The sequence below is a fragment of the Rhinopithecus bieti genome, unplaced genomic scaffold (assembly GCF_001698545.2).
Source record: "Rhinopithecus bieti isolate Rb0 unplaced genomic scaffold, ASM169854v2 scaffold_8307, whole genome shotgun sequence".
In the NCBI taxonomy this organism is placed as follows: Eukaryota; Metazoa; Chordata; class Mammalia; order Primates; family Cercopithecidae; genus Rhinopithecus; species Rhinopithecus bieti.
This window is the reverse complement of record NW_016806443.1, coordinates 2,066,841-2,090,638: the sequence shown is the minus strand read 5'-3', so window position 1 is coordinate 2,090,638 and position 23,798 is coordinate 2,066,841. Positions and strand designations below refer to the sequence as shown.

General features: G+C 37.3%; 1 protein-coding gene across 5 annotated transcripts in view; it reads right to left on the bottom strand.

Annotated features, from left to right (window-relative positions):
* The window catches only part of CHRM2 (cholinergic receptor muscarinic 2), a 155,417-nt gene that overhangs the window by 49,751 nt on the left and 81,868 nt on the right, over window positions 1–23,798 (bottom strand). The window contains exon 5 of one of the 5 annotated variants that reach the window (XM_017876514.1): window positions 17,731–17,847. The exons of the other annotated variants lie outside the window; for them this stretch is intronic. The gene's annotated coding sequence lies outside the window, so the exon portion shown is untranslated. The remainder of the gene's footprint in view (window positions 1–17,730; window positions 17,848–23,798) is intronic. 5 annotated transcript variants of the gene reach the window in all.

The following is a 23,798-nucleotide window of genomic DNA, read 5'->3' as shown; positions in this document are numbered from 1 at the left end:
TTTTGTTTTTTTTTTTTTTTTTTTTTTTTTTTTTTTGTGAGACAAGAGTCTTAGTCTCTCACCCAGGCAGGAGTACAGTGGCGCGATCTCGGCTCACTGCAATTTCTGCCTCCCGGGTTCAAGCCATTCTCCCACCTCAGTCTCCCAAATAGCTTGGATTACAGGTGCCAGCCACCACACCTGGCTAATTTTTTTATATTTTTAGTAGAGACAGGGTTTTACCATGTTGGTCAGGCTGGTCTCGAACTCCTGACCTCAGGTGATCCACCTGCCTCAGCCTCCCGAAGTCCTGGGACTACAGGCCAGCAAGTCTTTAAACTCACTGAATTAGTGTGGTCTAAATTGTAGGATGGAGTTAAAAGACTGCAGAAATGGGGTACAGTGAAGCTGAGTTCTAGTCCAGGCTGACTGCATTCTGTGTTACCTGGGGACAACTATTTTAGCTTCTATATGCTTTCATTCCATTATCTAGAAATTGAACAAATTGATCTAGATGATCTCTGAAATCTGAATTCTAGTTCTAATTCTAATGTTTCCAAGTTTCTGTGCTGCCAGATTTCAGCAATTGGCTTGAGAATTATTTCATTCAATATTCAAGCTATTTATTTAGTGTTTATTATTGCCAGACAGTGGACTAAGAGGATGGAGAAGAGGAGTAATTAATTTATTTTGTTCAATTGTGTCAATTATTTTCTTCAGATGTTTTGAAATTTGGAAAAGTTAAAAAGGACATTGATTCACCCCATCTCACTGTTTCTCAATGGAACTGAGGGAAAAATGGTGATCTTAGATTTGGGGCCCAAGCAAAATCTGAGTCACTAGTGAGCCAGGTGAGGGAGACAGAGTTTAACTGTGTAAAGTTACAAAAAGAAAGGTGAAAAGAGAAACGGCCTTTTTTTCTCTAAGGTATTGACATGGACATTTTAGGAAGAGCAAATAATTTTGAAAACGGAAGTATATTTATGGAATTTTAACGCAAGTATTATATTTAACCTGCTAGCACAATGTAATTGCTCATTAAATGTTGTGGCATGAATGAACTGAAGGTGACTCAAGCAAGCAATTATTTTTTATAGACCTACGTGCTCAATATAAAGAAGTCCAAGATGTTGGTCTCTACATCAAGAAAAATTACAATGTAATAGTAAAAGAAATAACACAGCCACCACCACTTCATGCACTCCTGTGAAAACAAATATAATATGGGATTACAACAGTTTCAAAGAATAATAGAAGAAATGTAGTAAGCTAAAGATGGGTAGTATTTGAATAAATTGGATGGGTATATCTTGGAAGGGAGTCATGAAAGCAAAAAGACTATCATGAATAAAGTGTGAATAAACAGATTTTGTTGAAGAAGAAGTATTATGTAAGGGAGATAAAAGATAAAGAGATAAGGACAAAAAGAGATAAAAAGATAAAGACCAAGAGATAAAGCTAGAAATACAGGTGGAACTAGACCATCATCCAGGCACATTTTCTTATGGACAGAATGTTTACATCCACCTCCCAAATTTTTATGTTGAAGCCCTAACATCTAAGAGATGATATCTGAGATGGTGCATTTGGAAGGTAATAAGGGTTAGATGAGATCCTGAGAGGGAAGCTTCATGATGGGATTAGTGCCCTTATAAGTAGAGACACCAAAGAACTATTCCATGCAAGGATACAGTGAGAAGCCAGTCTTCTACAAGCCAGGAAGAGCCCTTACCAGCAACTGAACTGACCTAAACCATGATCTTGGACTTCCCAGCTACCAGACTGTGAAAAAGTAAATATATGTTATTGAAACCACCCAGTCTATAGTATTTTGTTATGGCAGTCCCAGCTGACTAGTCTGCACTTCATCCCATAGCTAGTGGGAAATATTGGTTTTGAAACAATGATGTTAAAATGATAAGCAATAATGAAAGCAGCATTTTTGGCAGACTAGTATGCTGAGAGGGTATATGTTAACCTATGAAAAATGAGGAGGCCTAAAACAGAAGGACGTTGGAAAGGTGGCAGAACCCAGTTAGAAGGCCCTTAGAATAGGGAGTGTGATAGTGAAACACTTGTTGGAACCAAGCATTGATCAGAAGACAAGAATGTGTGCAAGGCCCAGCCAAAATAACACAGAACTTGGAAGGAGATTTGGAGGTGAAGTTTGGGAATTATGTGGAAAATCCTGGGATGCTTTCAGGATCTAGAGGTAAGCAAGGTACAGGTGAAGTTTGAGTAAGAAGTCAAGAATTTGAAGACATAAAAATTAGAGATCAAGGCAAAGTAGTGGGTCAAATCAGGAAGATAACCAGGAATTGGGTGAATTGAAATTTTAAAAAGAGCAAACTTTAATACCAGATAAATATATGGAACCCAGAGAAACAGAAAACTTGGGGTTGGAAATTTATTGATACCATTATCATTCTAACTTTGTATATGCCTAATTATTAACAAGTTATTTTTTATTCCAATATGAATTTCACCACGTTGTCTTTTTAAAAAACGTTAATCCTAGGTGTGTGTCCTGTAGCTATTTAAGATATGTTTAACTTCTACATAATGCCCCTCAAGTAATTGAAGATGACTATCCTTGCCTCTTTCCAAGCAAAATATCTCTACTTCCGTAAAGGATTCCTCATGTGATTTAGTTTCTATATTATTAGGCATAGAACTGAATATAGTATTCACACAGACTCTGATGAGTGAAACTATTACTGCTCGTTCCCTGAGCACACTATTTCTTTTAATGCTGATATGATCATATTACACATTTGGTGCTAATTGATTTATGTTAACGGATATTGGGACAAGACAGTGCAGTGTTTGTGTTTTCGTGCCTGGCTTATTTCACTCCACATAATGTCCTCCAGGTTCATCCATATTGTAGCACATGACAAAATGTACTTCTTTTTTAAGACTAAATAGTGATTTATTGTGTGTATATATATATTTATGATCATAAAATATATGTATATAATATACATGTGATATATACAATATGTATCACATTTTATTTATCCATTCATCTGCCAATAGACATTTGGGTTGTTACCATATATTGGTTAGTATGAATAATACTAAAATGAACATTGGAATGCAGGTATCTCTTCAACATACTGATACTAGTTCCTTTGGATATATACCCAGAAGTGGGATTGCTGGATCATATGGTAATTGCATTTTTAGTTTTTTGAGGAACCTCCATCTGGTTTGTTGAGTGACTGTACTTATTTACATTCCCACCAACAGCATACAAGGGCTCCCTTTGTTCTACACCCTCATCAATACTTGTTATCTTTTTTATTTTATAACAGGCATTCCAGCAGGTATCAGGTGATATCTCACTGGGGTTTTAATTTGCATTTCCCTGCTGATTAACAATGTTGAGCATTTTTTCATATACTTATTGGCCATTTGAGAGGCTGTGGCAATGGGATGAGGAACAGAGAGATGTTGGTCAAGGGTACAAATTTCCAGTTAGGAGGAATTAGTTTTGGAGATCTATTGCAGAAAAAAATAAGTATGTGAGGTGGTGAATATGCTAAGCATTTCACCATGTGTACATACATCAAAACAACACATTGTAAATGCCATAAATATATACAATCCTTGTTTTTCAATTAAAATGTAAGTGTTAAAAGATAAAGCAGTGAACACAATGTCCACTTTCTTATTCTCAAATTCCCATGATTTGACCTAATTGTGTGGTTTTGTGTATGAAGTGTGAATGAGTACAATAAATCAACACCAGAACTAGAAAGCTAACAGTACTTTCATAATTTTACAGAAATTCTAAAAAGATAGAAATATATGGAATCATATTGTAAGATAAAGAGTATCACAGAAGATTACTCAGACCCTAATTGTAGTTTCAGTGGTGCTGTGAACTCATACCATGGACACAGTAATGAAAAGGTGCAAAGTGACAGAAAGGTAGAGGGCTAGAGCAAAAAGTCTAACAGTAATTACAAAAAGAGAGAACAGATATAATATAAGGAAGGAAATAATAAAGGCAAAAAATGAAAGCATTTCTAGATCCAAAGAAAGTCCTCGAGTTGGAAGGGCCTAATATATGTTAAGAAGAGTGTATTTGCAATCAACTTACAAAATACACAACTTTTCTTTAATTATTAATAATTATTAATAATAAGAATTAAGAATTATTAAGTCAGATCTACTTTCCTCTACTTGGTTAGTCATTATTTTGGACTTCTTTAAAGTTAAATGTTGTTTTAATTTGTTTATTTTTCCATAATGTTAAGATCTTTTTGAATTCTGACTCAAATACAGTACCATTCATTTTTTCTTCCCTATTTAGATTATACACACATTTGAAAATCACACCCACTTTACCATCAATGTATTGATAAAATGCTAATTGATAAGCTGTTGCAACACTCTAATTGGATATGGCAACCTTTGAAGTTCCTCTGAGAAGTAACTAATCTTCTCTGGATAAAATTGCTCAATCAGGTTTGAGCTGCCCTTTTTCCTCCCTGCCTTCCACAGCGTTGTCCATGCAGGGATCCTGAAACACATTATCAGGTGGCTAGTTACAATCAAAGTGTACAAGATCCATGACGTTCTTCTATTATTTTAGTTCAGAGAGCTTGATGAGGTTTGCGTTGATTTTTTTTCTTATGAATCATGATTATTTCTAGATCATCACATCCTATTTTTCAATATGTCCCTAAAGGATCAGTGTAAACAGAATTTGCTTGGAATGATACCAAAGTTACCAGTATGTAAGTTTTAAAGCAGTTCTTTTCTCTGGCCTTTGCTAAACAGGAATTTGCTTGGAAATGATACCAAAGCGTACCATGCTATGCTAAGTTTTAAAGCATTATTTCCTGCCTTATAAACATAGTGTCAACATTTTCAACTCCTTTCCTGTGTTATGACACCATTTTTACTACAGAGCTTTCTCAAGAATTTTTGACACTCATTCCATTAGGCATCATCAGATACATTATTTTAATATCTATATTTAATTCACTCAAAGAAAGCTATAAAATAATGGCTACCCCATGTCCTGGGATATATGTAGTACTATGTAAAAAAAATAAAAAGAAAGCAAGATTATACGGTATAGACTAATTAGGTATTACCCATTTGTATTAAGAATCCACAGATGTTTTTAAGGTAAATTCCCCAGAATTTGTGTAGAATATTGCACCAGAATTAGTTACAATGGGTTGCTTTCTGGAGAGAAACTGAGAGGACAATGAGGACTAGAAGACAAGGACAGGCAAAATACTGTTGACTTCATCTACCTTTTCTGTTAGTTAGTATTCATGTGTCAACTACTTCCTTATTCACAAGAAATCTTAAAAAATTGAAAAAGAAAATCTTAGTGGAACCCTCACCGATTGTGGATTTGTGTAACCAATTAAAACTAAACATGGGAACGGAACATGGAATCATTGACTTTTAAGTTCACCATATTTAAGGAACATTACAAAATATTTACATCGGCATCACCACAGTTTTATAAAAAGAAGCAAACGTTAGACAAAGAATATGTGAACCATACCCAAACCAAATGAAGTAAAACAATATCAGAATAAAAGGCATTCTTTTAAATTAAAAGAGTTTCATCATAAAGTAAATGCACTAATTAAAAAAATTTTTTTGCAGAAAGCAAACATTTTGGAGCCAGTGATTGAAATCACCAAGACTCTTTTATGCTAACTTTCCCTTTTGGGGCATCAATTATTACTCTGCCTTTTCTAGTTTACAGTATTCTTCTTCATAGAAAATGTAGAAGAAAACAATATTATCTGAGTTCTGTCTGCCTCTGGTACTTGGTTAATATTATAGCATATTCTAAAGGGAAGGGCCCTAGGTTTTCCTTGTGCTCTTTCTTCAAATAAAGGCTTCAGGTTATTTCTGCCACACTCTTGGGGCTTTTTTTTTTTTTCTTTTTTTGTCAACACATCGTGGCTCATTTAGATGTATTCCCTTCCAAATATTATTCTAATTATTCCAACATTCCATTCCTTTGTATTATTTTTATCTGTGTTCTTCCCATCTTGATTTTTATGTGTATCTCTTTAATACATGAATGCATCATAATAATGGCTTTTGCAGCCAACCACTGGGAGGCTGATTTTAGAGGACTACACTGTGGTATCAGCTCAAATGAAGCTCTTTTCAAATTAATTTTGTGTCTGTAGGAGCTTCTTTTTCTTCCTCAAGATTGTTTTTAATTACAGTGTCATTTATTTCTAGACCATTCCATTTATTTTATTTTCTCTTTTAGAGTATCTGGACCTGAAATTTTATGTGTGCCTTTTCTGTTTCAAAATTCCTTTGACAAAATGTAATAATTAATATGGAAAATAAAACAGGCTGCTCATTCTCTGACAATTTCTTTTGGCTTTAATTTCACCAATTAATTTGCTCTTGTCAATGAGAAATAAACCCATAATAACAATTCCATTCACTACTTCCTCAACTACTGAGCTATGGAAGCCACAGTAAAACAAGACATTTCTTTCAGATTTTAGATTGTCTCTATTTAGGAAAAAAAATGGACTCCTAATCAATATGCAGATGTTTTAATCCCCTCACCATTAATATATGTTGTTTCTGCACCAGCTTGTATACCTGAGTTATGAAAGCCTTTTGACAGGAACGCTGTAAAAGTTACCAGAAACACTACAATCTCTATTATTTTATTATAATTTTAAAGCTCACCACAATATACATGTCTTCATTAATTCATAGATATCTATACTTTTATATAATTCTTGACATAGAAATTTCACTATTTATACCTGTTTTGTTTAAATAAAGCATAATGTCCATGCCTTTATGTCAATCATGAGTTCTCAACAAGATTTCTAATATTTATAAGACTTTATAATATCTAGAAGGCCCTTTGTCCAAATTATACTAAAAAGGTTCAGAAAGGAAGGGAAGGAAGCTTAACTTTTAAAGCAAGTAGAGAGTTGTTAGTTTTGGACACTTTAAATAAACTGTTAGCAATTATTTTATTAGATGTAGTTGTTGGACTGGTCACAAATAATATGTAAGAAAACTGAACGGATGTCACACAGAAGAGACAGTGGGTACTTTGCTTCCTCTGTTACAGACTTTCATGGACTGAATACTCTGATGAACAGACTACATAGGCAGACTACATAGGTGGGAAATTCTGTCTTAAACTTTGCAGTTCAGTTTTTCTGTCTGCAAAGGAAAAAGAAGGAAGGAATCCATTATTTCCTTTGGGAGACTGGACAAAGAAAGAAGAAAGAATTTGGCAACGCTGACTGGTCTCATAATATTTTTTGATATTTTGCAGGCAGGCAGTTGAAAAATGTTTTTCTCCCAGCCCTTATACTGCCAAGGCCAACTGAGGACCAAAGACAAAATTCCAGGCAGCACTCAAAAGGCTTCCAGAAGTCATAGAATTTTAAAATTTGAGCTGTATTTTTTATTGCCTACAAAATATCTAGGAGGGTAAAAGTTATCTGCATGAGAACAAGCTGAAATAATGTTCCCCTAAATAGCAATAATATATGGATGTGTTGTATATAAAAGTTACTAATTTTCTTTTAAAAACATATAGATATATTTAACCATTTCTCAGGGCAAATAACTAATACCAATTTTTTTTTTTTTGAAAATTGTATTCTAATGAAAATTTTCTACTGTCAGAATTTACTTTTCTTTCACTAGATACACCTGGGAAAGAATTATTTGGCTGGAACCTTTTTGGTGAATTTATATGGACCAGCAGCAAATAGACAAACTTTCAAAACAGGAATGTTCTGCAAATAAATACAATTGATTTCATCAGTGACTAAATATCACAAGAACTCAACTGAACAGTGTAGTATCAAATGAGAAGTATAAAGAGAGGACATCACTGTCACCAAAAGAAAAGGTGTCTCTGTTATAACGTCTGTAACCAACCCGGAAAGCTTTGAGAAACCTTTGCTAGAGCAGTATTCAGTGGATCTCAACACTGGAAACACATTAGAATTGTCTAGAGAAATTTTTTAAATTAATGCAATTGCCCAGGTTTCACTTAAGTGATTTCAATTTAATTGCTCCACAGTGGGACCCGGGCATCATTTTTTAAAAAGTGATTCTAATGTGAACCCAGGGCAGAGACCCCTGGTTGGCTAACACATATCTCTAGATGAGAGCAGATGAACTGAAACGTACTGGACTAAATTGTGGGGAAGTACGCCTTGAATAGAGAATCATTAATTTTCAACATTAATTTCAGCATATTCTTCCTTCAGTTTTCATCCTTGAAAACAAATCATCTGAAACCCTAGAGCCCTTAGATCTTGTCAGTAAATTACCTTCTTCCTGAACTCCTATGAACATCTTTTCTGGCAAAGCATCCTTGATCCACTGCAGTGCAATCAGTGCTTTACTGCTTTGATTTTCTTGAATTGTAAGTTCCTCAAGGGCAGAGATCATGTCTTCTTTAACTCTGTTTCTCCATTGCTCAGCACCATGTCTCGTGCATATCAGATAAATGCTTTTTCAAACAAATGTATTAATTAATGGAAAATAGAAAAGGAATGGACAAGTATTCAGGCACCCTGGTCTTATCTTTTATTTATTTTTCTTTTCTAGTGTCTGCTTCCTGCTGTCTTACCTTCTGTTTCCTTTTCGTTTTGTTTCTCTTGAACCCTGGGGCAATGTTTTGTTTCAAAAGTAATTTTCTCTCTCTTTTTTTCTCTCTCAGTTCTCCTCTCACTCTTCCGTGTAACATCACAAATCCAGTTCATTAAATTTGATTTGTATTCTTTCTTTGTAAAAACTAACGTAGGTACTTAATCCTAACTGTATCAAACCTTTATTGCAATTTCAATTATTAATTTACCTACAAGTGGGTAAGTTCCTTGAAAGCAAGACTGGATCCACCATAATTCCTACTACAGTGTAGAACACATTTTAAGCTCTTAATAAATACTTGTTGACTTTCAGGACCTTAATTACTTTTCTGTGAGTGAACTCTGAGTCACACTGAGGCAGTTTTTCAGTAGTACAGAGGGTACTTTGCATATTAGACCTTTTCTGACTCTTTTAACAAGGATGCTGTTGTTTATTCCCAATACAATGTCATTCTCTGGCAGGTGAAACTAATCTTGCAAGTTTGTACTGGGCTTTTGTTTTTTAAACTGATGCCAAGTAAATGAAACTTACTCCTTCAAAAAATTACATTTCTCCACTAACTTTCAATTCAGTGGACAGTTTCATATTTCAATATGGAAAGCTTAACAAATGCTCTCAGAGAACAGGTCATGACTACATGTTCTTATTTAGAGTCTACTTAATTCTCCCCTGCAACCACTACCACTCACCCTCTACTATCCTCTCTGACCTCAAAAACCACGAGTTGTGGCCAGGCATGGTGGCTTACGCCTGTAATCCCAGCACACTGGGAGGCTGAGGCAGGCAGATCAGTTGAGGACAGGAGTTCAAGACCAGCCTGGCCAACATGGTGAAACCCCTGTCTCTACTAAAAATACAAAAAATTAGCCCAGTGTGGTGGCACATGCCTGTAATCCCAGCTACTCGGGAGGTTGAGGCATGAGATTCATTTGAACCTGGGAGGCAGAGGTTGCAATGAGCCAAGATCGCATCACTGCACTCGTTTAGACAAAAGAGAGAGACTCTGTCAAAAAAAAAAAAAAAAAAAAAAAAAAAAAAAAAAAAAAAAAAAAAAAAATTACCAGTTACCTATTCAGTTGACAGCAGTGTTATTACTGCAGAGTTATGAAAATGTGGGCGTATGCCCCTCAGTATAGTCTGTCTGAGGCCCTCCAGTCATTCCTTTTCCCTTTACAGATTCTAGGAAAGGTTGCCAAGAAGCTATTTTTATGTTTGTGCCCTCAAAACACTGAACTGTTCTGGAACCTGCGCTGATGTCATGTGAACCAAGCAATCCAAGCCATCCTGTCTTCCCTAGGATCCACGCCCCTCTCTGCCCCAAGTCTCCTTCTCCTCTACTTTCTTCTCCACATATCCATGACCAGCTCTTCTCCTCTGAGTTCTTGTCTTCTTCCTTCTCTTTCTTTTCCTTTTGCCTTTCTCTCACCTTCCTTTTTTGGACCCCTTTTCCTACCTCTTTTCTCTAATAAAGTGTATCTAGATATATCTTCCAGTTTAAAAATGTTTTGAGAATTTACCTACCAGTAAACCTATATAACTCATATATAAATAAATGTATACACCGACAATTGTCCTAATTTTTAGATTAAACTGTACTCCAAAGTCTACATTTTAAAGAATGAAAAAAAAATTAGAAATGTTTTATTTATTAACTGAACAGAAACCTTTTGCTTTCACTAAAAATAATTAAACATATTTTCAGTGGAAGAAAATTAGTTGAATATGCATCATTTAAAAAGTATTTCAGTATAACATTTTGCAGTATAGTACAGAGGCTCCTCAACTTATGGTTATGTTACTTCCGGATAAACCTATTGTAAGTTGAAAATATTGTAAGTCAAAAATGCATTTAGTCAGCATACCGAACATCGTAGCTTAGCCTAGCCTACCTTAAACTTGCTCAGAACACTTACATTATTAGCTTCCAGTGGCAAAATCATCTAAATCAAGAAATATTTGATAAGAAGGTGCTGAATACCTCCTGTAATTTACTAACTACTTTACTGATAGTGAAAAACAGAATGGTTGTATAGGTCCTTGAAGTATGGTTTCTGTTGAATGCATATGGCTTTTTTATTAAAAAATTAATTATTATTTTTTTTTTATGAAGTCTAGCTCTGTCGCCCAGGCTGGAGTGCAGTGGCGCCATCTTGGCTCACTGCAGTGTCTGCCTTCAGGGTTCATGAAGTTCTCCTGCCTCAGCCTCCAGGTAGCTGGGATTACAGGCACCTGCCACCGCCAGCTAATTTTTTTGTATTTTTAGTAGAAACAGGGTTTCACCGTGTTGGCCAGGCTGGTTTAGAACTCCTGACCTCAAGTAGTCTGCCCACCTCAGCCTACCAAAGTGCTAGGATTACAGGTGTGAGCTACTACGCCCGGCTGAATGCATGTGGCTTTCATATCCATCACACACACACACACACACACACACACACACACCATTGCAAGTGAAAGAGTTTATTTCTGTATTTATGAGATTGGTTTATTGAGTCTCAACACAATGAACTGTAGAATAGACAAAAAAGTGTGAATATTTTATCAACCATTGCCTTCAAGCATGTTTTGTCAAATCTCACTTTAGCAGTTACTCTACAACTTATAGTTAAGTTGTTCACTTTAGCAGTTACTCTACAACTTACAGTTAAGCAGTTACTCTACAACTTATAGTTAAGTTAACTTGGTCTACTCCAGTTTACCTCTGGTCTCTGAGTTGGGAGGAATCGTGATCTATTTGACTCCTTCTTTGTCTATTGACTGGAGAATCTGGGAATGAGTGAATAGGATGTTCTGGCTTAGCAACATTTGTTTCTCTCTTTCCCCACTGTCTAGCTCCTCTGGTGTTAGAAATGGGAAGAAGAAAGAGGGAAGCCAAACATCCTCTTGAAGTTTTTCACGTCTATACTATGTGAAGGTAGTACTAGGTCCAAGCCCATTCCATTGGCTGCTAGCAGCCTCTGTTAACATGGAAGTCTTTGTGTAGATGATGTGGATGGTTTTCTAGGGCAGCATGCGGCTGCATTCCAGAATTTCCTATCTCCTAAGACGCAGGTACAGAGAAATACATTTGTCTACCACTGGCCACTGGTAAGAGATAATTCCTTTAGCCCCCTCTTAGGTTGGGGCACAGCTTGCTTGGTGCCCAGTTCTAGGATAGCCACACAGCTACTTCCTCCCTCGCTCTACGTTCTCCCTCACCCAGAGCCCCAGGAACCACAGGGATAGTACTTGCACTATTTGAGGCGGTACTATTTAGAATCAGGGATAGAGTAGCCCCCTACCCTTCACTTTTCCTTCTTCTCTCTTTTTTTTTTTTTTTTTTTTTTTTGATGGAGTTTCGGTCTTGTTGCCCATGCTGGAGTGCAATGGCGCGATCTCAGCTCACTGCAACCTCTGCCTCCCAGGTTCAAGCGATTCTCCTGCCTCAGCCTCCCGAGTAGCTGGGATTACAGGCATGCGCCACCAGGCCCAGCTAATTTTGTATTTTTCGTAGAGACGGTGCTTCTCTATGTTAGTCAGGCTGGTCTCAAATTCCCGACCTCAGGTGATCTGCTGCCTCGGCCTCCCAAAGTGTTGGGATTACAGGCATGAGCCACTGCGCCCGGCCCCTTCACTTCCTTCTTAATGTATGCTTTGGTCTTCTGACACCCACTTCAGAAATCACCAGAAGGGAAAAATGTAGAATTTGGTTTCTGTCTTCACATTCAAGCACATCCTACATATTCTGTGGCTACTTTTAAGCTCTACTAATAATTCTTTTACCAACCTCTACATTTACACTCTAATGGAGCCTAGCATGGGCCTAATGAATCTACAATACCAGAACCAGATGTTGGTATCCACGTGTCTCAGGCACTCCTATCTCAACAAACACATTTCTTGTTAGTCCTCCACTCAAATCACTTTGTTTATGTTGGTCAGAAAGGCATAACCTCCTTTAAAATTCATACTCTGAGTTACATTTTAATATAAAAATTACTATCGTAGAAGGTATACATTCATTTGTAAGTATATAGATTTATTGGTGGGTAAATTCTCGAACTATTTTTAACTGAAGGATGTATCTAGAGGACACTGTTAGAGGGTAGAAGCTAAGGAGAGGAAGGAGATAAGAGAAAGGTGAAGATGACTTGGCTCACCATTGTTCACATGATATTAGTGCCTATCCCAGAAGAGGTTCAGAGTCTCCAGGGCAGAAACATAAAAATAGCCTCTCAGCCATCTTTTCAGACATCTCTAAAAGCTAAAGAAGAGACCAACTGGTGGGCCTCGGAGTGACCATACTGAGGGGCATATGCTCAAATTTTTGAAACTTGGAATAGTAATGTTACTGTCAACTGAAGAGATAATCCACTGTGTTGTGGACAGAGCTGGCGACCCATTTAATTCCTGCCTCCATTTAAAAACTATTTTGTGTCATTTGAAGTCTCATTCAATCTTCAGCACTTCTTACCCATTCTTACTCTCAACAGATGATGCTGGCCAGACATGGCGGCTCACACCTGTAATCCCAGCACTGTGGGAGGCTGAGGCAGGTGGATGGCTTTAGCTCAGGAATTTGAGGCTAGCCTGGGCAACATGGTGAAACTCCATCTCTACAAAAAATACAAAAATTAGCTGGACATGGTAGCACACTCCTCTAGTCCTGGTTTCTTGGGGGTCTGAGGTGAGAGGATGGCTTTAGTCCTGGGAGGTAAAGGTGGCAATGAGCCATAATTGTCCCACTGCACTCCAGCCTGGGCAACAGAATAAAACCCTATCTCAGAAAAAAAAATGATGACACTGTGTCTTCATTTTACAATAGATGTAAGAAGTACAATAGAAAATAGAAGTGAATAAAATAAAAAGTCCACAGGCTCCCATTGTGGCATTCAAAGAGCTGCAAGCACCAGAGCCCAAACACTCTGCCCTCCCTGCTGCTAACATGGAAGAAGTCACTGTGTCTAAGATAAAGACAATGTCTCTTCTTGTTCACTGGATTCCTTCTTCTCTTACCAACTCTAAGATGTTGCCTTCTTATCTATTCTACCAGCTGTTCTCTTCGCTCTCAACTGGCTTGTTTCCATTAGCATACAAATGTGCTGGTAATAATTTGCCAAATTCTCATTAGAAAAATAAAAGTTTGAAAAATGGCACCAGTGTAATCAGTTTCAAACTATGTTTCCAAATGGAGTAGATTACATAATATCAAGCAGCCACTATGAGTCATTATTATTTTTCAAAATCAGATGATCAAATGGTAAATATTTAGTTTTAAACTTCTAGCTTAATTTATAAAGTATCACATTTCAGTTTGATATTCTTAGTGAATTGATTTAAAACTTTTCAGTTGATAAAATGTTTTGACTAATTAGAGATGTGGCTCCAAAATTGTTTTATCTTTTATTCTAGACATGAAGATTTTCTATGCAGTAGTTACTGAGATGTCATAATATTTAAAATTTGTTTATAGAACTCTACAAAACATTTAGCATGTTCAGGAAAAATAACAACTTTTAAACTTACTGAGGTGTGAATAGACACTAGATATGTTTATACAATATAGAGACGTACAGTGCTGGTATATACCTTGTGGCTTTTTCAGATACATGTCATCCCATGAATACTCTATTTGTCAGAGATCCCAACTCATCTCTCGGATATCACTGAGTAATAGTCAAAAAGAATAAGCCGATATTTTTATAATCGTATGGATGTCATTGCACAGCAAATAAATAGACTGTCATTATCTTTTGTGGGTTTATGTGTTTGTCAGCTTGTTTAACATTTCCAGTTTATTTGCACAAGCTTTGAACCAATAAGTCAACAACTTGAAAATCAGAATACACTCAATATTTTGCCAATAGTTAAATAGTCCCTTAGTTGGTTCCTAGTTCCTTCATTAATGGAGCTATTCTAGAAAACACACACATACACATGCACGCACAAACACACACACATATACCACTGTGACGCCTGTTGTGTTGATAGGAGTGGGCTGCCACCAAAAGATGTCCTGAACAAAGCACAGAAATTGCCATTCAAATCCTTGGCCTCCTGCCCCAGATGAGTTCCTGACTTATTGTGCTGCCTCTCCAGCACAAAGTGAAGTGGGGTTTTGGCACTTGGTCTGTAGAGTCATCCAAGAGGATTGTCAATCCAGGCCAAAACACCTACTTCTTCCATTAGGCGTCTCTGAGAGACCTTGGAGTAAGGGGAGTCTCACCAGCTTTCTTGAACAGCGAGTCCCACGGCTAACCTCACATTACCTCACATGTAGCCTTCGAGTGTGTTTGCTAAGGAGTCAGCAGAAGGAGAGGTCCTCACCCTATTGCTTTACACTTCCTCTGGTAAAATGGGTGTAATAATAAGAGAGAGAGGAAAAAAAAATCCTTTATATGGTCATTGATTTGTTGCTTTAGTTGTCACTAAAATATCTTCTTGGCAGCTGACCATACAGCTACAGACAAAGGGATTTGAGTTGAGACTAATGCGTCAGCCGTCACCATTTATTCACTTAATAAAGAAGGTTAACATTTGAATGCTCTAACAATAAAAAAGTATAGCAGTAATTTACAAATCCTGTGGGTAGAGGAGGAGTGGAAATGTGGGTAGAGGCTTCCCGTCTTCTTTTACAACTGATGCCCCATTTATATCTGTTTTACATATTGATGTTCAGTAATGGAGGATTCAAAAACCAGGTCTATTTTCAATCCAGGCTTCCTGTTGCTATCTATACCCATTAATCTTAGGTCAGAGTGAAGCATTTTTTCTAGATGACTAAGAGTTGACATTTCCCCTTAAACAGTACATTTATATTAAGGTTCATCTAGAAAACAGTTCAAACAGAAAATAAATAGTACTTTTAAAAGAATGTATAAAACCAAGCAGGAATCAAAACAAAAGACCGCTAACTAACAGTTCTTTCTTGCTCTCTCGTAAGGTCCATATTTTATATTCCATGCCATTCCAGAGTCTTGAAATAACTCCATCCTTCCATGAGATCACCTTCTTTGTCTTGTTCAAAATTATTTTTAAATTTTATTCTCTATGTTGTAATGTGATACAATTATAGTATCTCCCTTTTCCCCCATTAAAAATATACATCAGGGTGAACTGGAATCTAATATTTTTCCTTCTGAGTTACTTCTAACTCTGGGAGTAGTGTAAGGATGAGGGAAGTTACTCAGTAAATATCAGTAGAAGCATTACTTCCATTTATTCAAGTAGAATAAAATATATAAAAAAGAAATTAAAAAACACTCATTATATGTGCAGACAACAAGTAGTTAATGAGCATATGGTGATTTATAACACTTTGCATAAATAATGTATGTTTAAGGTGCCAAGTTGAAATTCAGGTATCAAGAGAACAGACCTTTATTACTTTTTATCAACTTCATTTTATGGTAATATTTTCAAAATTAGTACTAAAGGGCATAGAGAATTCTCCAGATTTTAATGAGTGAAGATAGTTATTCCAAAATTCTGCAAAACCAAATGCCCAGACCAGTGATCATACTTCCTAGCATACTCCAACTGCTTGGAAGGGCAAAGGGTGCCTCCTTAAGCACATAGAGACAAAGGCCAGGACATTCCTTTTGAAATGAATGGCCAAGCTAAGCCATGTTCTGTCATGGCCATGGATATAAAGCTCATCCCACTCATGGCTGGAATTTGACAAATAATATGGTGACAGTGCATAAGGTTGAATGTATCCCATCTTATTCTACTATTAGAATCGACACTTTACCATTGGGAAATAATTAAGAGCCATTAAGAGCCAGGTAAAATGTGAAAACCCGAGGACAAGAGTATTCCAAGGAAGTAAACAAATACTAAGTTGAAACCCCAAAGTAATAGTACTAAAGGTGCCAATTTCACTCATAACATTATTATTCAGATCAGCAGTGTACTTCATAAGAATTGAGTTATTTAATGCACTAAAATGAATGGACTATAAAATATTTTGGCTAGTAAAGGAAGCAGTCAGGATGCATTTCAGAGTCATGAGAAATAAGGAGAACAGGTGAATGTTTTACTCAAAGGAGTTGCCCCATGTGAAAGAAAACACAAACTTTTAATACACTTTTATGGCTAAATGGAAATTGGGCCTTCCAGAGCAATAAGGGAGACTGTGAAAAAATGGTTTATCCTGGAGTTCCTCTATCTATGAAAGTAATTAACTTCCGACTGAATGAAAATTATTATAGAGATCAAGATCAGCCCCATTTAAATTAATGACTCATCAAGGGGAGAAAAACAATTGAAGCCGCCATTGAAAAATGTTATTAGTGAAAAGGGAGTCTAGCTGAAGTGTTTCTGTCTCCATTCCTTTCTACAGAGCACATTCACAGCACAATTCAAAGAATTTATAATAAATCCTGCTATTATACAAATTCAAATATGCCATAACTTTCTGTTATATACAAAACCTTACAAAAAGAAATTTGTTTATTTTGTGTCTATTAATCTCTTTTTTCATGGACATCATTTAATCATTATGTATTCTTGAATGAAGGACATACTCACAGTTAAAGGAAGAGAAGAGGATAATATGGCAAAGAAAGCAAGAGAAAGATTCCTTGGAGTATCCTATTAGTACTCCCTAGGCTTCTCTCTTCAGTCATGTTCTTTTTTTGTTCTGAACACTTCAACTACCAAATCTATACTTCTATTCTAGAACTTCTGTTCTAAGCTTCAGGCTCATATATACTACCATCTACAACACAAATCTATGAGAATGCCCTTAAGAAACTAAGAAATGAAAGTTCAGTACTTAGGGTATAGTACTAGTAGGGGTATTAATACCATTAGGCCTGAAGTGGGAAGAGGAGAAAATTCCTGGAACTGGGAATATATGTCTGTGTTGAGGGATGTCTACCAAGATCTGTGGTCTTTAGCAGAGGGAGGCAACAATCTATAGTATCTCCCAGAAGGGGCAGTGAAGTCATGAATGTCTTAATCCAACTCCCCTCTTGTCTCTTGATCATCTTCTGATGCTTCCCATTGGTTGAACCCAACTAGCAGCTAAAGGATGGAAGAATCCATGGATGTAGTCAAGATCAGTCAGCTTCCTGGACACCAATCACGGTGAAAGAGTGGAGAATAAAATACATCCAGTGCACCTACCTTTTCAAAAGTCTTTCATGTTTTTTCTGTATTCTGATATTTCTATGTTGTTTGTAGTTCCATGAACTCACTGTTCATGGGAGAGAAATACACAGAAAGGGAGTTCAGGTAGAGAATCTGTTGAATATGAAGAGGAAACATGCAAGGTTTGTCAACAAAAATAAAATAAACTGTGTTATTAAGTTTAGAAGATAATCTACAATTTAGTGAGATCTTAGAGAAAGGCAAGTAATATGGAGGAAGAAATCGACAGAATCGTAAAATAACTTACATTATTTTGACCCTAAAAATGAGATGAGGATAACACATAAAAGAGAGAATGCTGTAAGTCTGAGATTTCACACAAAGCTAAACACGTGTGTACCTCGTTTATTTGCTCAGACAACACGCCACCAACTTTTTAAAATAATGGCATTGTGGAGGGGAAAAATACGTACATATATAAGTGTATATGTATAGGTATATGCATATGTATATGATGCATATGTATGTGTATAAAGAATGAGGAGAGAATAATCTAGATGGCCTTGGATTATTTACTCTTCCCTTTTGGTAGCTTGTCAAGGTGTCAGCTCACTGTGTCTGTTACCTCAAAGGAAGAACACAAAGTTCTCGAGTGATATAAGCATCTGAGCCCTGGAGGCTCTTCTCATAATAAACAGGCCATTTCTCTACCTAGATTCGTAGTCCACCAGTCCAGCTCTGGCCCAAGCTCTCCTCTCACCATGGTGAGAGGATGGATAGGAAAATGTCCCAATGCATGTGCCAGTCAGGGGCAGTGCTGTGCTGCTTGGATTAGTCTTCTTGCCTCCACGGTCAGTGTTGATGGACCTTCTCTGAGGATAAGTGGGGTACAACTAGGAACCAACAGATAATGCCTTTCTGATGCTGTATTGCCTTCTCCGGTTTTGCTTTGTCTGTCTGAAATATATATATATATATATATTTCTTTTTCATTAAATTTTAAGGCATAGGATGCCTGCTCTGCATAAGCAATTTTTGGTTTGCATGTCTGTTTCAGCCACTGTCTATGAGCTTTCTGAGGAAAAAGTCATATCCATCCTTTTCATTTTCACTGCCTGTCAGTAGAATGCACGTGACAGGCATTCAGTGAATGTTTGCTGAATGAGTAATTGGGCATGTGGCATAACTTAATGTCCCATGGCTGTGAAATTTTACTAACTATGGGTTTCTAAGGATAGACAAAACCAATGAAAGTACTCATATAACTTAAGATATTTGTGATTTTGGAAAGTCACAGAAAACACAGACCAGAAAAATCTATCTATACACTTAATAGCGTTTTGGTAATTTACAGAGGATCAGGACTCTACTGAGGTCTCTGAAGGGTCCATTTGTCACTACCAGAAATTCCGTGGTATTAATATTCACAAGCAACATGGGGTAGTGGGGCACTTAGATGCTCAGTCTCTAAACAGTCAGACTGTATCTTAATTTTACTGACGTGAAACAATACAAAGTGAAACAAAAAAGAGCCAGTATACAAGTCTGTCAAAAGATGTCTGACAGTGTAGCGACTCCTCAAAGACCTAAAGACAGAAATACCATTCAACCCAACAATACCATTACTGGGTATATACCCAAAGGAATACAAATAGTTCTATTATAAAGACACATGCACATGTATGCTCATTACAGCACTCTTCACTATAGTAAATACATGAAATCAACCTAAATGCCCATAATGATAGATGAATAAAGAAAATGTGGTATATATAAGCCATAGAATACTATGTAGCCATAAAAAAGAATGAGGTCATGTCCTTTGCAGGAACATGAATCCAACATGAAACTGGAGGCCATTATCCTTAGCAAACTAACACAGAAACAGAAAACCAAATACCTTATGTTCTCACTTATAAATGGGAGCTGAATGATGGGAACACACGAACACATAGAGGGAGCAACATATACTGGGGCTTATTGGAGGGTTCTATAGAGGTCAGAGAAAGAAGAAGATCAGGAAAAAACTAATGGGTATTAGGCTTAATACTTGGGTGATGAAATAATCTGTACAACGAACCCTTGTAACACAAGTTTATCTGTGCAAAAAACCTGCACATGTACCCCTGAACTTAAAAAAATAGTTTTAAAAAAGATGTCTGAGAAGCAGTTTCCTAAAGTAGAAACTCAGTCATCATGGGTAGAGGACAGCAGTATAGAAGTCAGATGACCAGAACTTCACTATTGAAGAACATAAACAATTTGAACAATGCCACTGATTCTCAACTTCTCTTTTGTGAAATGACAGGACTAGATAATAAGATCTTTGATATGCTTTAATTAAGTCTATAAATCAGTAAAGCAATTAGAAGAATAATAGAAGAAGAAAGGAGAAAAACTGAGGAAATAAGAGGAAAATTAAAATACTGCTTTTAACAGAAGGTTTTGCACTCTGTAGTGAGAGAACATGGCATAGTTATAAATATATTTTATGTCATCATATTAGAAACGCATAATTATTTGTCCAGTTCCAAATGTTGGAAAGGTATTGTGGATATCTTCAAAGTTTCACTCATGAGTTGGACAACTCTTTTCTCTCTCCACATCCTCACACGCCCTCGAATCTACTTCTGCCCTTGTCCAAGTGGGACCAATAAGCTCTGTTCTGCTCCCACCCACCTTAAAGATCTGGAATTTCAGTTTAGCATTTGAGAGTCTATGGCGGCAAATCCTGTACATTTAACAGGGAAGTAATCTAAACCTGCTTGTAAATAAGAGATGCTCCAAAGATACTATTTTTCTCCTCAATCTGAAAACAACTCAAAAAAGAAGAGAAAGAAAAGAGCAGGAAGAAAAGATGGGTGCCAGGACCTGGAAAACCTATAGCAGGAGGAAAGGCAAAGAATGCATGTAGATGAAAGGTTGCCATTTCAGTAGAAAAATAGGTCTTTTCTCACTAGTCAGTTAACCATACCATACAAGGAAAGTGATCCAACGCTTACAATGGTGAATGTGGAGGGTGGGAAGGAGTCAATGAAAGAATGAATAAATTCACTGAAATATTGTATTTGTATAAGTTTCTTCTATCCCAGAGCCCAAGTTATTCTTTCCGGATATCATTAGGATAGGACAGCAAATCATCCCTTTTCGTCCTCTTCTCATATGCCAACCCCTCACTCCCTCTTTTTTTATTTGCAATCAGAGAGGGAAGAATGCAGATCTGCCAAGTGCGTTATAAATACTGCAAAACAAAAGGGAAGTAAGCTGCAGTTATAGAACCTGCAGCTGGTCAGCAAACCAGTCTGTCTAGCAAGTCATATTTTATTATTTTATTCTCCAAGTGTCATTTCTCTAGTGCCTATTATATATCTTACACAAGGTTTCACATCAAATCTATATTCACCCCCACCTATCTCCAGACTGGGAGGTGCTGTGCTGGTGGTTGCTTTACAACAAGTTCTATGTATCTTCAAAATTGACAGGTTTTCTTTTCTCATCCATATGCCTGGCACCTTTTGCCTCATTTCTATTAGAAGAATGAAGTTGAAGTAACAAGAACCATTCTAGCTGGATATTCCACATGGTCTTACTCAAATAGCTTTACCCAGGGGCGCCTCCTCTGTTTGAGAATGAGGAGTCTCAGAAAATAGAGGCCATGTCGGGCTGGCTCACATATGTATTTCCAGTGCTTTTGGAGACTGAGGCAGGAGGATCGCTTGAGTCCAGGAGTATAAGATCAGCCTGGGCAACTTAGGCAATATGCAAAAAATAAAAAAAAAAACTTAGCTGGACATGGTGGCATGTGCCTGTAGTCCTAGATACTCCAGACGCTGAGGCAGGAGGATCACTTGAGGCCAGGCTGCAGTGAGCCATGTTTTTGCCACTATGTTGCAGCCTGAGGTACAGAGCAAGATTCTCTGTCAAAAAAATAAAAAAAAAAGGTTCGGGGGATCATGCTATTCTTGTAAAAGCACTGGACTTGTTCAGCCCTGATTCAGAATCTTCTACCAATTTACTATGTTACTTTTTGCACTTCTTCATCTGTTTTATTTTCTTTTCTTTTTTTGTTGTTGTTTTAGCTTGAGGACTGAAATTCAACTTTATTTATTCATTTACATTATTCACTGGAATTTTTATTGCAATTTCAATTCCTACAGTGGATGTTTTTGAGATTGGGGACTTTCCACAGAATGCTAAATTCCTTCACAGATGTGGGAAAGCCTCAGGCACCATCCATTTCCTGGCAAATAACCCCCACTCCTCTGAACTGAAGACGGGTATCGGGTATCCTGGAAGCTTCCATGGAAGCCTGTCATTGCCTCAACTACCCTGTTCCCCACCCCGCAGGGACAGGAGCATCCTGGAGGGGGCTCCACCTGCATTATGATTTACATCTCTATTGTCCTACAGGGACCTTTTGCCTCCCAGAATCCACACTTGTCCTAATGAGGAATGAGGGCACTTCATCTTCTTGATGCAAACTCTACATTTAATGAGATGATCTTAATGAAAAGAACAATCACCCCAATAGAAAATGAGCAAAATCCCCACAAACAGGAGAGAAAATATTTATGACCAATAAAAAAGAGATGTTTAGTCTAATTAGTAATCAGATTATTAATCAGAAAAATGCAAGTGAAGACCACCATGAGGTATCATTTTACTCCCACTAGAGAGGCAATAACGACAAAATATTATAATACCAGGTGATGAAAAGAATGTGAATAAATGTGATCCTGTCTACATTGCTGGAGAAATTTTCCCCTATGGAAAACAGTTTGGTCTTATCTCATGAAGGTGAATAGTTCTAATTTTGTAACTACTAATTCCTTAGAACACAGGCTTATGCTATAGAAAAAACATTATGTTTGAATCTAATAAGTGTATTTACCTGTATTTTTATGGATTTAACAGTACAGAAACAATACTCATGAAGGAAGGGGTTAATGTATTCATGTGGGATTTCATATTTTCATTTCAGAATATTTTAAAACATCTCACTTGATCATATTAAAAGTCAAATCATGTTTTAAAAGTTGATGTTATTGCTACTTTTCAAGATAAAGAAATAGAAATTATTTGACTCATATAGAGCAAGTATACATCCAGAGCTAGATGTGAATTCTTTTCAATTGGTATAAAGAAGGGATATTCAGACAGACCTGGGTTTGGATTTTTTTTGTTTTTCCAATATAGAATCTTATTCTGTCACCCAGGCTGGAATGCAGTAGCACAATCATAACTTATTTCGTCCTTGAACTCCTAGGTTCCAGCAATCCTCCCACCTCCAACTCCAAAGTAGCTAGGACTGCAAGTGCACACTACCATGCCTGGCTGATTTTCTTTTTTTGTTGTTGTTGTTGAGACGGAGTCTCGCTCTGTCGCCCAGGCTGGAGTGCAGTGGCCAGATCTCAGCTCACTGCAAGCTCCGCCTCCCAGGTTTATCCATTCTCCTGCCTCAGCCTCCGGAGTAGCTGGGACTACAGGCGCCCGCCAGGTCGCCCGGCTAGTTTTTTGTATTTTTAGTAGAGACGGGGTTTCACCGTGTTAGCCAGGATGGTCTCGATCTCCTGACCTCGTGATCCGCCCGTCTCGGCCTCCCAAAGTGCTGGGATTACAGGCTTGAGCCACCGCGCCCAGCCTTTCTTTCTTTTTTTTTTTTTTCTTTTTTTTTTTAGTTTTGCAGAGACAGGGTCTTGTTATGTTGCTCAATCTGGTCTTGAACTCCTGACCTCAAGTGATCCTCCCACCCCAGCTTCCTAAAGTACTGGGATGACAGGTATGAACCATGGTGGTGCCCAGATGGAGTTTTATATTGAGCACTTGCTGGCATTAATAATTATGGAATAAATATTTTACCTCTCTGAGTTTCTGTGTCTTCATCTTTTAAAAAATGAAGCTACTACTGGGGGCGGAGCAAGATGGCCGAATAGGAACAGCTCCAGTCTCCAACTCCCAGCGCGAGCGACACAGAAGACCGGTGATTTCTGCATTTTCAACTGAGGTACTGGGGTCATCTCACTAGGGAGTGCCGGACAATCGGTGCTGGTCAGCTGCTGCAGCCTGACCAGCGAGAGCTGAAGCAGGGCGAGGCATCGCCTCAC